This window comes from Nelumbo lutea, chromosome 5, assembly GCF_056320005.1.
Source record: "Nelumbo lutea isolate HS-2025 chromosome 5, American lotus-T2T, whole genome shotgun sequence".
Taxonomy (NCBI): Eukaryota; Viridiplantae; Streptophyta; class Magnoliopsida; order Proteales; family Nelumbonaceae; genus Nelumbo; species Nelumbo lutea.
The window spans coordinates 53,677,837-53,686,581 of record NC_142688.1 but is presented as its reverse complement, the minus strand read 5'-3'; the positions used below and the strand labels follow the sequence as shown (position 1 = coordinate 53,686,581).

Genomic DNA, 8,745 nt, shown 5'->3' with positions numbered 1-8,745 from the left:
TCCACCCATGGCCCCCCAACCAGTGTTGTCCATGTGATATCGAGCGGAAGCACCTCTGGAGGCGAAAGCAGCTCAGGGTGGAAGAGATATGTTCGACTGTGAGAGATCGACGACCGAGGTCACGGGAGGAGGCGCGACACGTCTATTACCTTCACTGACGACGACCTCCGAGGAGTCTAGACATTGCACAACAACGCCTTGGTCATCACCTTCAAAGTGGCCAATTTTGAGCTACGGCGGATCCTAATTGACACAGGGAGCTCTGTCGACGTGATGTTAGAAGATGCGTTCGAAAAACTTGGCATCGCCAGAGATCAACTTGCACCAATTAGCACTCCTTTGATGGGATTTTACGGAGAGTCCCTCCAGACAACGGGGAGGATAACTCTTCCCCTCTTGATCAAGGATGGCGACATAACTCCGACGGCCATGGTAGATTTCATCGTGGTACGCTACCCCTCCTCTTACAACGTGATCCTCGGTAGGCCGACCCTCAACGCTCTGTAGGTATTAGTCTCAACATACCACCTCACCATGAAATTTCCAACCAAGTACGACGTAGGGGTGGTGCGCGGGGATCAAAAAACAATGCGATATTGCAATCAATTATCCTACCGAGGACCACGTCCAGTGACCGAGACATTGATGGCAAAAGCATATGACTTGCGCAATGAGGTAAAGGCACAGCACTGCCAACTTGTGGAGGACCTCATCCAAGTCCCCTTGGTTGAGGAAGACCCCAAAAAGATGGTCCAAGTTGGTTCCCTGCTAGGCGACCATCTCCGAGAGAAACTTGTTCGATTACTGAGGAGCAATGCCAACGTGTTCGCTTGGTCGGCGGAGGACATGCATGGAATCAATCCCGTGGATATCACACATCGGCTGAATGTCCACCCTCGTTACCAACTTGTGAAGTAGAAAAAGAGAAACTTCACCCCATAGAGGTGGTAAGTAATCGCCGAGGAAGTACAAAAGTTGCTCGATGTCGACTTCATTAGGGAAGTCAAATACCCTGATTGGATGGCCAATGTGGTGATGGTGAAGAAGGCCAACGGAAAGTGGAGGATCTGCATCAACTTCACCGACCTAAATAAGGTCTATCCTAAAGATAGTTTTCCCCTTCCCTGGATTGACCAACTTGTTGACACAACAAGGCACAAGCTCCTAAGCTTCATGGATACCTTCTCAAGCTACAACCAGATTCGGATGGACCCAGACGACCAAGAGCAAATGGCCTTCACTGGCCGAGGCCTGTACTATGATAAGGTAATGCCCTTTGGCCTAAAAAATGCCAGCACTACCTATCAGCGGCTGGTGAATGAGGTATTCAAGGAGCAACTCAATAGGAATGTGGAGGCGTATGTTGACGATATGCTCATAAAAAGCAAAAAGACCGAGCACCACCAAGTCGACCTTTGCGAAGTCTTCGACACACTTAAAAAGTACAAGATGAAGTTGAACCTGACCAAGTGTGCCTTCAGGGTTGGCTCTAGCAAGTTTTTGGGATTCATGGTGACAAAGAGAGGAATCAAAGCAAACTTGGAGAAGATAAAAGCCATCCTTGACATGCCATCTCCCGGGACTCACAAAGAAGTACAGTGGCTCATCGGGAGAATAGCCACCCTCGACAGGTTTATGTCCAAATTCGCAGACCGATGCCTCCCCTTTTTCAAAGCACTCAAACAGCCAAAGGACTTCTAGTGGATGGAGAAATTTGAGTAGTCTTTCCAAGAACTAAAGCAGTACCTGAGCTCGTCGCCCCTCCTGACTAAGCCGAGCCTAGGGGATGAGCTATTGCTCTACCTCTCGATTAGGGACGAGGTCGTCAGCTCGGTGCTAGTTAAAGAAGACCGAGTACAGAAGTCGATCTATTACACCAGTAAGGTCCTCAATGGCGTAGAAACCCGATACTCCAATCTCGAGTAGTTGGCTCTGGCTTTCATCACCACAGCCAAGAAACTCAGACCCTACTTCCAGGCCCACAGTGTCCGAGTAATCACTAGCTAGCCTCTCAAGCAAGTGCTATAGAGACCGGAAGTGTTAGGCCGCCTGGTCAAATGGAGCATGGAACTGAGTGAGTTCGAGGCCTCATGTGCTGGCCTAAGGATCGATCACCAGACTACCGCGGTACACCGACACAAAGTAATGGGCAGATCAAGGTGACCAACCACATCCTACTACATGGCCTGAAAACATGCCTGGATCAGGCCAAGGGAAGATGGGTTAATGAGCTGTTAAGCATTCTTTGGGCTTATAGGACAACCCCACGGACTGCCACTAGGCAGACCCCTTTGAGTCTGGCCTATGGGGCCGAAGCCATCATCCCCGTGGAGATAGGATCCCCGAATTTTCGGACCGAGATCTTTGATGAGGGACAGAATGATGAAGATCTAAACGCGGAGTTAGATCTGGTAGAAGAAGATCGAGACCGAGCACACGCAAAGATGGTGGCACAACAACAAAAGGATGGTACGACATTATAACTCTAGGGTGAGAAGACGCAAATTCAAGGCAGGCAACTTCGTACTGCATAAAGTCATCGTACCCACGCCAGGAGAAAGGAAGCTCGGACCAAACTAGGAAGGACCGTATAGGGTCACCAGGGTCCTCGGACTGAGCACTTATAGACTTGAAGACCTCGAAGGCCGACAAATTCCGAGGAATTGGAACTTGGGAAACCTCAAGATGTACTACCAGTAGACCCATAAGCAATGCAATTCTTCTTTTACGTTACTTCTTCGATACAAAGGCATGCCCATGGCCAACCTTGCACACTACAAACACATGCTATATCACACTACTAGCTGCGCTAACTCCACCAATCCTCGAAACGGCTGAACCTTCTACTCCCAGCTCGATAGTGCATTACCAAGCAATCTATCCGACTCAGTTGCCAACGGCCGAGCCTAAACGTGGAGGAAGAACACCCCTGCCCACCAAGGCCTGAGGGAGGTCGAGGAATTCTGCACTACCGCCGACTTAATGACTGAGCTAGCTGAGAAACGGCTAGCCCTAGAAGGGCCCCAAAGGCTTCTGAGACCAGAAATTGAGCATCCCATGGCTGAGAGCTTGGACACCGAAAGATCTCGGACAACGACACCAAGGCATAACCTGGCCAAGCCGCACCTCAGCTAGTACAGGACTGAGAACGCTAAGGCATAGCTCGGCCGGCTGCACCTCGGTCAACAACAACCTCGGTCATAGTTCGGGAACCGAAAGATCTCGGACAACGACACCGAAGTATAGCCCGATCAAGCTGCACCTCAACTAACGACAACCTCAGTCAGCACAAGACTGGGGACGCCAAGGCGTAGCCCGAACTGCTACTCCTTCACCGGCCATACCTCAATCAAAGAACAGCCCGACTCGGCCCGCACAGCAGCCCAGCTGACCTCACCAAGGCCAGCAATAGAAAAATGGTACAAGAGGCCGCGACGTACCTCGGCTCGACATGCATAATAGCCCAGCTAGGCATGTTGTGTGTGAAGAAAAAAAATGAGGCATATGCACAAATACAAAAACAATAGAAAGAGGCATAGGAAGAAATGTTGTCATTTAACGTGAAAACAACCCATCACAATTGTTTAAAAGCCCAACATATCGAGCCAACAAAAAAGAGAAAAGCAACACAACAAAACAAGAATAATGGACATTTAAGGCCGACAATTAGTCCTCGCTAGTAGAATAAATAGTGTCAACAGCGGTTTCAGCCTCATCCTCAACTCTTGATGGATCCTTGCAGAGAAGTTTGGTCAAAAGGGTCCCAGCCTTGCGACTCTTCGGCCAACTCCGGGTGACAATGAAGGATCCTTCGTCAGAAGAAGTTGAACCCAACCGTAAAGGAGGCCTTAGAGTACTCATCCATGTGCAGTTGCATCTCCTCAGACACCTTGTACTCGGTGATGGCTTCCTTGGTGGCCTCCTGCCTTAGCATGTCTCGTGCAGCCTTGAGCTCGGCGATCTCCCACTTCAACTCTCAGACAAGACCGGCCTACTCAGCTAGTTGCGCCTTCAGCTCAGCCACTTCCCCCTTCAGTGTGGCCGACCGCTCCCCAATAGCCTGGAGCTCGACCAGATGGGCCTTTTGCTGTAGGTACTCCGAATGTTCCCGCTCGTACGTTGATTGAACATCCCGGAGACAATCAACCAAAGCAACCACCGTGCAAGCATTCTACAGACAAAAATAATGTGATAAGTACATCGGAAAGGAAAGCAATGCACAAGGAACAAAAGGAAGAGGATTTCCTTGGGCGGCAGACCAAAGCAGAGCAAACTCCAAAGCTCCACTACCAACCCCAACCAACTCCCGAGTTATGGACATGGTCAGAACCCCTACAACAACTGCTTGAGAACCCTAGGGGTCTCCAGGTTGTCATCCATACGAATCGACCACCTCGACACATGCAGACCCGAACTGCAGCCTGTCTCGATCACCGGCGTACCCGCAAGATGACATATCCCTTGAGGGTCAACCACCACAATATCGTCTTCCTCAGCCTCTCGTTGTTGAATTCTTCTTCGCTAACGGGCCGCCCCATCTTCGGGTTGTAGCCGCTGAATACAAATCTTAATTACGTAAATTCATCCAAACTAGGTTGTCACTTGAATGTGACCTAACTGGAGCTTCAGAAGGGTTGGGCTTTGAAGCTTGAGAGTAATATTGCCTTGAAGCTTGAGCCCACCCTAGATCCACAATAATTTACAATCTAGAGTATATTATTTAGAATATATATAGTTCTGACTTCTACAATTTTCCAAGAACATGCACAAAAACATAAATATTAAGCATGGTATTTAGTTTACAATCCACCCAATTTTACCGAAGCCCAAACCCGGATTCAGATGTGTGGGGCTTAGGCCAAGCTGGGTTTGGGCTGATGAACTCAAGAATTGACCTTTGAATCTCTGATTAGGCTAGACCAAATCCGAAGTTCTAATTTTATGGATAGACCTAGCCACATAGGTTGACATTAAAAGTCCAATTTATCAAGGTTTTTAAAACCGAATTGGACAATGGACTGGGCAGGGGTCTGGTTTTTGGGTCGAATGCCCTATTGTTTAAATCGAATGAACGGTCCATTTTGACAAAAAAATTAAAAAATTGAAAACTGCCAAACCACTAAACGGTTCAACCACCCGAGTCAATAGTTTGCTGATCAAATCAACGGTTTTGAGGGAATTAATGGTTTTAGGGTAAAGTACTTTTATGAAAGCACTTTTACACGAAATTACTTTTATGAAAGCACTTTTATAGTACTTTTACAAAAGCACTTTGATGAAAGCACTTTTATGAAAGAACTTTTACGAAATCACTTTTACAAAAGTACTTTTATGAAAGTACTTTTATAAAAACACTTCTATGAAAGTACTTTTATAAAAGTACTTTTACAAAAATACTTTTACAAGTCTATGGAAGTACTTTTCAAAAGTACTTTTATAAAACACTTCTACAAAGGTACTTTTAGAAAAATACTTCTACGGATGTACTTTTATAAAAGTATATGAAAGTATTTTTTGAAAAGTGATTTTACACAAGTGTTTTATAAAAGTACTTTTAGAAAAGCACTTTTCCAAAGTATTTTCAATAAAGTGCTTTTGTAAAAGCGCTTTTATGAAAAGTTTTATCAAAGTACTTTTACAAAAATACTTTTTTAATGTAAAAATTGTTTTTATATGATTTTTTATATTTCGTTTAATTTGGATTGGATACAATCCAATCCATTTACATTTTAATGAATTGGATTGGATTTTATTTGTATTGGATTTAGACTGGATTGGATCCAATACATTTATAAGTGAATTCACGTTGGACCGGATCGGGTTGGATCAAACCCGTCCAATTGACACCTCTGCAAAACATAATGCAGAAAATACAGAAAGAAGCTCAGCATCTGCTACCCCCTTGAATAATTGCCCCTTCAACCACCAGCTGCCACTTAGTTGATTAAAGACATCATCTCTGTCTGTCTCTCTAGAAAACCCTAATCAACGCAAAATCAACAACAGTAATCCTGAGGCATTCAATACGAACTAGATCTCCCAAGACAACGATACAGTTTCTAGTGGTAGACATTGGACCCAAAAAATTCATATCCATTTGCATAATTGATGTTACAGACCCATGAATTTATTGGACCAATCATACTAGCCTGTTCTCTTCAAGGCCCAGCCCACAAAGTACCCCACCAATAATTGTAGTCAAGTATAACCGTTTCTGTTCCGATGTGGCCGCAGAATCATTACAAATCATTACCATTGTGAACCATCGGATCAATTGTAACGGCCACGGGCCAATATAATTGAAACCTATCAATAAACAAGGCATTCGACATTTTAATCAAATTCATCTTCTACTTTAGTGATCCTGAGCCTTCTTTGAGAGTTGTTCCATCATCATTACTCTTTTCCTCTCTCTAAAACTGTATTTAACAATTGACAAAAGCCATTTTCATTCCTCTAAGTCGATATGGGATAAGTTTACTTGGAGGCTCTACTTTTTCTACGAAGTCGGCTTACTTGGCTAAGTTTAACAGCTCCGAATTTAATAACAACCTAAACCAAAAAATTAGGTTGATTTGAAAAATCAGATGCCCACCAAAAATAAGAATTATATTATATCTCCTGGTCAAGAATAGTCTCAACTCAATATGGAAAGAAGGGGATTTATCATAAATATTTCTCGTAGTTTTTGTGGTGTTGAAGAGGACATTGATGATATTTTTAGGGTGTGTATTTTTCGCTCATCAGGTTTGACATTTATCTCCCATTCTCTTAATGGGCCGATCCACCAAAATATCAAGTTAATCTTGGAAAAAAATGCTTTTATGCTTTGGGCTCTGTGGAAATGCAGAAACCAAAAAACTTTCTCTAATATTTCAATTCCTTCCTCTTTGGTCATCTCTTAATCATTTAAATGACTTCTGGAGTAGTATTCATTCTAAGCAAGTTGATAAACCTACCAAATCATGGAGACAAGTCATTTGGAAGAACCCCAAGATGGGATCCATTAAAATTAATTTTAATGCCTCCTGTGCAGATGGAAGTTGTTCTATTGTAAGCATTGCCAGAGACTTCTCCTAAAGTGTACTTAACATTAAAGGTTATAAATTGGGCTGCACCACCATCAACGTTGCTGAGGCTTGGGCTGCTTGGGAAGCATATAATCTTGCTCTTAACTTCAAAGACACCCCATCATCATTGAAGGCGATTCAAAGCTGGTCACTTCTTGTCTTCAACAATCCACTTCCCCCTTGGCGTTTAAAGAGCACAATTTCCAGTTGTAAGGAACTTGTAGATGCTTTCAACCTGCGGATTTCTTACCACCATGTCTTTCAGGTGATGGACTCCCTCTCTCTTGACCCCTCTAATCTTCTCTCTAATTTGTCTCTCATTTGTTTTTCAGATTCGTGTGGACGTGCTACCCCGCTTGTGTAGCACATTTCGATTTCCATAAAATAATGATTTTAGTGAGCTGAGCGATGGTAGATTTCTCCATCTGCTAGAACAGCAACACAGGTTCTTATCTTCGGTGAGAGTTTCATTTTAATGATAATGATGACCTTATAAAACTTGACATAGCTTGGTTTTGCCAGAAAAAAAAAAGAAAAAAAAAAAAGAAAAAGTTTGTTTGGGAGCTAAAGAACCCGAAGGACAATTTATTCCCAAACTTCACAAGATAATCCTGATTCTTGACAGAGAATTTTGTTGGTTGGGTTTGAACAGCATCACCTATTCACCATTTTAAAGTTGTAATCCAATCTATTTTTGTGTGGATGGATAATGTAAGGAAGTCATTACCATTATCTTATTCTTCTGTGCCTGTAGTTGAAAATAAAAGGATGAAAACTAACTTATTTTTGGAAATTTATTTTTTGGTCTTCTATTAAGTCGCCATTCTCCATTCCCATTAAAGAGATTCCAACTTCCTGTTCATTTTGCGATTTGTGGCTCAAGACTCTCAATTGTGCTTTGAAGTAAGTATTGGCCATTTTTTTCTCAATTTTATAATTTTTTTATTATTTTTATAATATTGCGTTTCTTTGTCTTATGTATTTTTTAGTTATTTTTCTTTATTTTCTGTCTTTCTATAATTTTCTTATGTTATTCTGTAATTTCTGTTATTGTCTATAGGTTTTGCCTCACATATATATATATATATATATATTTGCTATTATTCTCTATTTTGTGTGCATTTTTATATTTTTTGTTATATTATGCTGCAATTTCTTTTGGTTTTAAAGGCCCCATTTCATTCATGGGAATAGGGGTCTGGAATCGAAATCGGAATGGGCTATTCTGATTCCAACTGTTTGGTTGGATGGAATCAGAATCCCATTCCTATTGCTTCTGGAATGGCATTCCCCCATTTGAGGGAATGGCCATTCCCTGCCCCTCCCTAAGGAAGGAAATCCCATTCCTGATGATTTCAATTCTCATTTCCATTCTTGTCTTAAACCAAACAGACTATGGGAATGGGCCATTCTAATTCCGATTCCGGTGGATTTTGATTCCGATTCTAACTGCAAACCAAACAGGCCCTAAATTTCTTTTTTTTTTTTGCTTTTTTGAATTTATTGCTTTTCTATATTTTTATATTTTCTATAATTTTTGTTATATTATTCTATAATTACTAGTTTTTTTTTCTCTTCTGCAGATCATGTTATATTTTGCCTCATTTAATGAATTAAAAAATTAATGTGTTGGGTGGGTTGGATTTGGTTAAGGTGAGTTTGAGTTCAACTCAAC

General features: G+C 42.6%; 1 long non-coding RNA gene across 1 annotated transcript; it reads left to right on the top strand.

Annotated features, from left to right (window-relative positions):
• Positions 1–6,786: 6,786 nt before the first annotated feature.
• On the top strand, positions 6,787–7,886 carry LOC148852449 (uncharacterized). The gene is made up of 2 exons (XR_016098700.1): positions 6,787–7,335; positions 7,403–7,886. It is a non-coding gene; the product is annotated as an uncharacterized LOC148852449 (long non-coding RNA).
• The last annotated feature ends 859 nt before the right edge of the window (positions 7,887–8,745 follow it).